General features: G+C 44.4%; 1 pseudogene; it reads right to left on the bottom strand.

The window, feature by feature from the left end:
- Positions 1-4,665: 4,665 nt before the first annotated feature.
- LOC101032106 (actin, cytoplasmic 1 pseudogene) lies at positions 4,666-5,794 on the bottom strand (annotated as a pseudogene).
- Between the last annotated feature and the right edge of the window lie 1,692 nt (positions 5,795-7,486).

Genomic DNA, 7,486 nt, shown 5'->3' with positions numbered 1-7,486 from the left:
ATCCTTCCCCAGCATCATCGAGTGACAAATTCCTGTCATTGAATTTTACACAGTCTGTATCAAAACTGATGAGGCACCTGCCACATAGTATACTGGGACCTTAGGCAAAAAGAAAGAGAGAAAGTGACCCTGAAACAGCCTGAGGCATGATCTGGGCCAGGCATCCCCAAACTATAGCCCGCAGGCCTCATGCAACCCCCTGAGGCCATTTATCCGGCCCCCGCCGCACTTCAGGAAGGGGCACCTCTTTCATTGGTCATCAGTGAGAGGAGCACAGTTATGCGGTGGCCCTCCAATGGTCTGAGGGACAGTGAACTGGCCCCCTGTGTAAAAAGTTTGGGGACGCCTGATCTAGGCTCATCAACCAGGAAAAAGCTCAGATTCCATGGAAAACAAACAGTAGTAAGGTCAAGGAGGAGAAAGAGAAAGACTGCTGGGCTGGCATAGAGCTTAAATAACTGACAATTCTCCTAGCCACCCACTCTCAATGTTTGCCTCAAAATGCCAAGAATTTGAGGGACAGAAAGCCATGAAATTGTACTTTTGGGGTCTTGCAGGACAGTGAAAGATACAGTGTTAATGGCCACAGCAATGGTGCACGGATAAATGTCTAACAATCTACTCTCTAGGAAGGGGAAAGCTCTGGCTTGTAGCTTTTGCCAATTACAGGTGTGTAAATATTCCCACCATGGCAGATTTCAAGTTACTAACATGACATCACTGAAAGCAGAGCTGCAAAGAGATGCACGTGATTAGCTCTCTTGAGCTCACCTGAATCATCTCCAGGACACCACTGGACCCAGCAGGTAACCTGAATGAGTTTTGCAGGCTGGGGTCATCCAGGAATTCTGAGTATCTGGCATTCACATTTAATTTTTGACATATATAATAAACAGCATTTTCTGTTAATTAACATCCTAAATGTGAGAGGAAAAAGGATTATTTTTACTATATTCTCCCTACCTTCCAAGGAAGGTGAATCCCAGAGAAGATATGTCTGGATTTCTAGAAAAGCTACTAAAAGGGATGATGGGAGAATATTTGGGGAGGGAGGAGTGATGGGGTTGTTAATGTTGAGAGAGGAACATTGGGGAAAGAACAGAGATGCCTTAAAAGGGATTTGGGGGGTAAGTTTTGCTGTGTGGTATACAATGTTATTCTCCAGATTTCCTTAAGAAATCTTCAGTAAAGTTGCATTTCTCAGGAAAACTTTTGGCATTCAATTTGATTTAAAGAGGAATACAGTAAAGTGCTGAATTTGGTCCCATGGTAGGTACACAGCATGAAACGAGGCTGCCCAAAGGGATAGAGTCATATTCAGATTAGATGGATAAGAGCAATAATAACAACCTGACAATAACAACCATCCTTGCTGAGCACTGACCACATGCCCAGCACGGCTGCACACATTTCATGAATATTAATGCATTTAATCAGACAACAAATCAGTTCAAATCAGAACCCAGACAAACTGGTCCAAGAGCCCAAGCTTGATTGGTTACTACATCATATGACCTCTTTGTGTAGTATATGGAATATGAAACACAATGTGTATTTTTAGGTAAATAGCTTCTATTTCAATGTAGAACACTTTGGATTTTTGTGTTTATGATGTTTCACCTAGAATTCAGACCTTCCCAGGAGACTGGAACCTTATAGCACTTCTGACAAGCGCTACCTTTGAAATGAATGAAAACCTTAGACAGACTATAAGTGGGATTTCAGGCATCAGTCGGGGAGGTGGGTATTTTCTTTCTGAGACATCTGAAGTGACTACAGAAATCCATTATGCAACTACTGCATACAACTTAATTAAACAGGTATTATTAAGCACCAATTGGGGTATACAATGATAAGAAAGAGAGTTTTTCTTGCTTCTCACCAATCAGGTAGGAGAGGGTGGGGAGTGGAGTTAAAAAGCAAGTCCAGGCTGGACATGGTGGCTCATACCTGAAATCCCAGCACTTTGGGAGGTGAAGGCAGGCAGATCACCTGAAGTCAGGAGTTCAAGACCAGCCTGGCCAACATGATGAAACTCCGTCTCTACTCAAAATACAAAAACTAGCAGGGCATGGTGGTGCATGCCTGGAATCCCAGCTACTAGGAAGACTGAGGCAAGAGAATCACTTAAACCTGGGAGGCAGAGGTTGCAGTGAGAGATCGTGCCACTGCACTCCAGCCTGGGCAACAAAAAGAGACTCCATCTCAAAAAAAAAAAAAAAAAAAAAAAAAAAGCAAGTCCACCATTAATTCTGTGCCAGGGGACAGACATGAGGGTGCATGAGAAAGCTAATGAGTAAGTGCTGCTCAGGACCTCAGTACAAGGCACAGAAATCATGAGAATTTTCCCAGGCTGATAAAGTGTGGGCTTAACTCTGAAGAATTTCAACAGGTACAGGTAGAGAGCGAAAGCAGTCCAGGGAGAGGAAAAGCCCAAGCAAAGAACAGGGCAGGGGGAAGAACTGCAGACATGGGGAGGGAACATGAGGCAGAGGCCAGAGGCTATTTATCTGGGAGTTCACAGTCTCTTCCGGATTGTCTTATAACAATGAAAGTAGATAAAATTATAATGACATTATTGTGAGAACCTGTCAAATCAACAAGATTATTTTATTTTGAAAAATGAAGAGTACCTTAAAATTTAAATAAAAGTTACTATACTTCCACTAATGTTAATAACAATTAATAATGAGCCAGTTCATTGAGGCTTACAATTGAAAAGGCAGACCAGAGTCACTCTGGACAGATCTGGGATGCAGACAGTTTGTAAGTACCTCCTCTCCTCTCTCCCACTCCCCTAGCTTAATGTTTCCGTCCTCCCCCTTAGCTCAGTTCTTGAGATCCCTTATACCCTCAGCTACCATGGATCTCCTTCCATGATGCCCTTTTTCTTTTTCTTTTTCTTTTTTTTAATTTTACTTTAAGTTCTGGATACATGTGCAGAACATGCAGGTTTGTTACATAGGTATACATGTGCCATGGTGGTTTGCTGCACCTATCAACCCATCATCTAGGTTTTAAGCCCCAAACACATTAGGTATTTGTCCTAATGCTGTCCCTCCCCTTGACCCCCACCCCTCTACAGGCCCTGGAGTAAGATGTTCCCCTCCCTGTGTCCATGTGTTCACATTGTTCAACTCCCTCTTACGAGTGAAAATGTGCAGTATTTGGTTTTCTGTTCCTGTGTTAGTTTGCTGAGAATGATGGCTTCCAGCTTCATCCATGTCCCTGCAAAGGACACGAACTCATTATTTTTTTACTGCTGCATAGTATTCCATGGTGTATATGTGCCACATTTTCTTTATCCAGCCTATCATTGATAGGGCATTTGGGTTGGTTCCAAGTCTTTGCTATTGTAAATAGTGCTGGAGTAAACATACACATGCATGTGTCTTTATAGTACAATGATTTATAATTCCTTAGGTATATACCCACTAACTGGATTGCTGGGTCAAATGGTATTTCTGGTTCTAGATCCTTGAGAAATCGCCACACTTTCTTCCACAATGATTGAACTAATTTACACTCCCACCAACAGTATAAAAGCATTCCTATTTCTCCACAGCCTCACCAGCATCTGTTGTTTCCTGACTTTTTAATAATCGCCATTCTAACTGGTGTTGAGATGGTATCTCATTGTGGTTTTGATTTGCATTTCTCTAATGACCAGTGATGATGAGTTTTTCTTTATATGTTTGTTGACTACATAAATGTCCTCTTTTGAGAAGTATCTGTTCATATCCTTTGCCCACTTTTTGATGAGGTGGTTTGATTTTTTCTTGTAAATTTGCTTAAGTTCCTTGTAGATTCTGGATATTAGACCTTTGTCAGATGGGTAGATTGCAAAAATTTTACCCCATTCTGTAGGTTGCCTGTTCGCTCTGATGATAGTTTTTTTTGCTGTACAGAGAGCTCTTTAGTTTGACTACATCCCATTTGCCAGTTTTGGCTTTTGTTGCAATTGTTTTTGGTGTTTTAGTCATGAAATCTTTGCCTATGCCTGTGTCCTGAATGGTATTTCCTATTGCCTAGGTTTTCTTCTAGGGATTGTGTGTGTGTGTGTGTGTGCACGTGTGCGTGAGTGCACTTTATTTAACTTGTCCCAGGTCAGTGTACAAGTAAGCCCTGGCTGCCTCCACCCACTTCCAGGGAGACCAAAAGCCTTCATACATCTCAAGTTGAGGGACAAAATGGGGATAGCCACAGAGGCTAAAATCTTTCAAAACAAAATAAAAAAGTATTAAGGTGAAATTTAAAATTTGTTTCATTACATAATTTACATGAAAGGAATGCTATTACCTCCCCGTGTGTACTTGGGAGAGGACTGAACCATTCTCCTTAGAGAGAAGTGGAGTGGCTTTTGGGAGGGCAAGGGACTTCCCGTAACAATGCATCTCATGATATTTGGAATGACTGTTCTAAAAAGAACCATGTACAATCAAGTCCTCGGCCACATTGTAGAACTTTGGGGGATGTTCGCTTCAACCAACTGCTGTCACCTTCACTGTTCCAGTTTTTAAATCCTGAGTCAAGCCACCAAAAAAAAAAAACCAAAAAAAAAAAAAAAAAAAAAAAAAAAAACAAAGCCATGCCAATCTCATCTTGTTTTCTGCGCAGGTTGGGTTTTGTCAAGGAAGGGTGTAACGCAACTGAGTCACAGTCCACCTAGAAGCATTTGCAGTGGACAATGGAGGAGCCGGACTCGTCAAACTCCTGCTTGCTGATCCACATCTGCTGGAAGGTGGACAGTGAGGCCAGGATGGAGCCGCCGATCCACACAGAGTACTTGTGCTCAGGAGGAGCAACAATCTTGATATTCATCGTGCTGGATGCCAGGGCGGTGATCTCCTTCTGTATCCTGTCAGCAATGCCAGGGTACATGGTGATACTGCAAGACAGCAATATGTTCGCATACAGGTCTTTGCAGATGTCCATGTCACATTTAATGATGGAGTTGAAAGTAGTTTCATGGATGCCACAAGATGCCATGCCCAGGAAGGAAGGCTGGAAGAGCACCTCAGGGCAGTGGAATCGCTCATTGCCGATGGTGATGACCTGGCAGTGAGGCATTTCATAGCTGTTCTCCAGGGAGGAGCTGAAGACCACCATGGCCATCTCTTGCCCGAAGTCCAGGGCAACGTAGCACAGCTTCTCTTTGATGTCGCGCAGGATTTCTCACTCAGCCATGGTGGTGAAGCTGTAGCCGCTCTCGGTGAGGATCTTCACGAGGCCGTCAGTCAGGTCCTGGCCAGCCAGGTCCAGAAAGAGGCATGGGGGAGGGCATACCCCTCATAGATGGGCATAGCATGGGTGACCCCACCACCAGAGTCCATCACAATGCCAGTGGTACGAACAGAGGCATACAAGGATAGCACAGCCTGGATGGCCACATACATTGCTGGGGTGCTGAAGGTCTCAAACATGATCTGGGTCATCTTCTCATGGTGGGCCCTGCGGTTCAGGGGGCCTCCATCAGCAGCACAGGGTGCTCCTCAGGAGCCATATACAGCTCATTGTAGAAATTGTGGTGCCAGATCTTCTCCATGTCATCCCAGTTGGTGACAATGCTGTGCTCAGTGGGGTACTTCAGAGTCAGGATGCCTCTCTTGCTCTGGGCCTCATCACCCACATAGGAGTCCTTCTGACCCATGCCCACCATCATGCCCTGGTGCCTGGGGCACCCCACGATGGAGGGGAAGACAGCCCGGGGAGCATCGTCACCCATGAAGCCAGCCTTGCACATGCAGGAACCGTTGTCGACTACAAGTGTGGCGATGTCATCATCCATGGTGAGCTGACAGTGGATGTGGACAGGCGGGGTGGAGAGGTGAGGGTGGGGCTCTGTGCTCATGGGGTGGACGTGGTCTCTCTTCTAGGGTTTTTATGGATTTGGGTTTTACATTTAAGTCTTTAATTCATCTTGAGTTAATTTTTGTATAAAGTGTAAGGAAGGGGTCCGGTTTCTGTTGGTGCTCTACACATTCAGAGACACTTTTCTAGTAACAAACTACTGTATAGAAATGATCCCTGAAAGTATAGTCTTCATGATGTTCTTTCAAGGCAGTAGTTTCTTGATCCTGTTTTTTGGTTTTGTTTTGTTTTGTTTTGTTTGAGATAGACTCTCACTTTGTCCCCTGGGCTGGAATGGAGTATCATGATCTTGGCTCACTGCAACCCATGCCTCTGAGGTTCACACAATTCTCATGCCTCAGCCTCCTGAGTAGCTGGGATGCTGGGATTACAGGCACATGCCATCATGCCTGGCTAATTTTTTGTATTTTTAGTAGAGACAGGGTTTTGCCTTGTTGGCCAGGCTGGTCTTGAACTCCTAGCCTCAAGTGATCTGCCTTCCTCAGTTCCCAAAGTGCTGGGATTTCAGGTGTGAGTCACCGAGCCTGGCCAGATACTATCTTTTCTATCAAAAGTTGTCACTTTTGTTTTTCAGGCCTCAAGGAGTTCGAGATAACCCAGATGGAAGCTCAAATGATAATGGCTAATTATGACCTTCAATGGAAACATACTGGCTTCAAAACCAAAAGTTCAGGTAGTGAGAATTTCAGGCCAATTGGAGAGATTGGGGCAGGGTTGTCCAACTCCCCTCAGATGATACCATCTACAGGGCTGACCATGGTTGGGGAAAATCCTTCAGGAAACCATAGGCTAAATTATACAAAGAAAAAGGTAGAATGTGGCTAGAGGGTACTCTATGCCCTCTTGTGCTCTGGTCCCTGTTTTCCTTCCTCCCCTGAGGAAACACAGAGATGTTTTTGAAATGTGATTCTAGATAACTCAGGCTATTGAGTTGCATTTCATCTGGCAGTTCATACAAGCTGCATGAGCCAGCATAAAGGAAGACTGGAGTGGGGGAGGGAGGGAGGGGACAAAGGAAGGTGGTGACAAGAGGAGCTTTTGGAGACAAAGACCTGCAAATCTGGACCCAGCAGGTTCAGCTTCTGAGTCCAATATCCATCTGAAGGCCAAGAACATCGCCAACAATCCTATGGGAATTTCCAGCCTTTCCTGATTGCCTTGGCCAGTGCCCACTATGACTCTCATTTCTAGGCATTTCACTGCTTACAGAGTGCTTCCCAGAAAGAGTGCCTCGCAGTGGCCCTGGGATAAGTCTTCCGCTATTGATGTGCCAATTATACAGATGAATACACTAAGGTTGAGAAGTCCAGAGGTCTGCCTAACATGGCTCTGTGAGTGAGAACTGGGAATTCACTCTAGGACTGCCTATTCTAAAACCAGTCCTCTACCACCTGCTCTTCCTTCTCCATTGCCATGGTCAAATGATCGAGAATTCTCTTTGATTTATTTAGTTGATGTCCCCTCAGCATCTACTATGAACAAGCATCTGGTACCAAACAATGTCAGAACATAAAAAGATGGGGAGAAAAATGTCCCCTGCCCTCAAATTACAAACATGAGAGATTTCAAAATAGCAGGGCAGAGCTTTCTGACCTATGTGCTTTCATAAGCAACT

Source organism: Saimiri boliviensis, chromosome 15, assembly GCF_048565385.1.
Source record: "Saimiri boliviensis isolate mSaiBol1 chromosome 15, mSaiBol1.pri, whole genome shotgun sequence".
Lineage (NCBI taxonomy): Eukaryota > Metazoa > Chordata > Mammalia > Primates > Cebidae > Saimiri > Saimiri boliviensis.
Note: the sequence above shows the minus strand (reverse complement) of the source record. Positions and strands in the feature narration are given on the sequence as shown.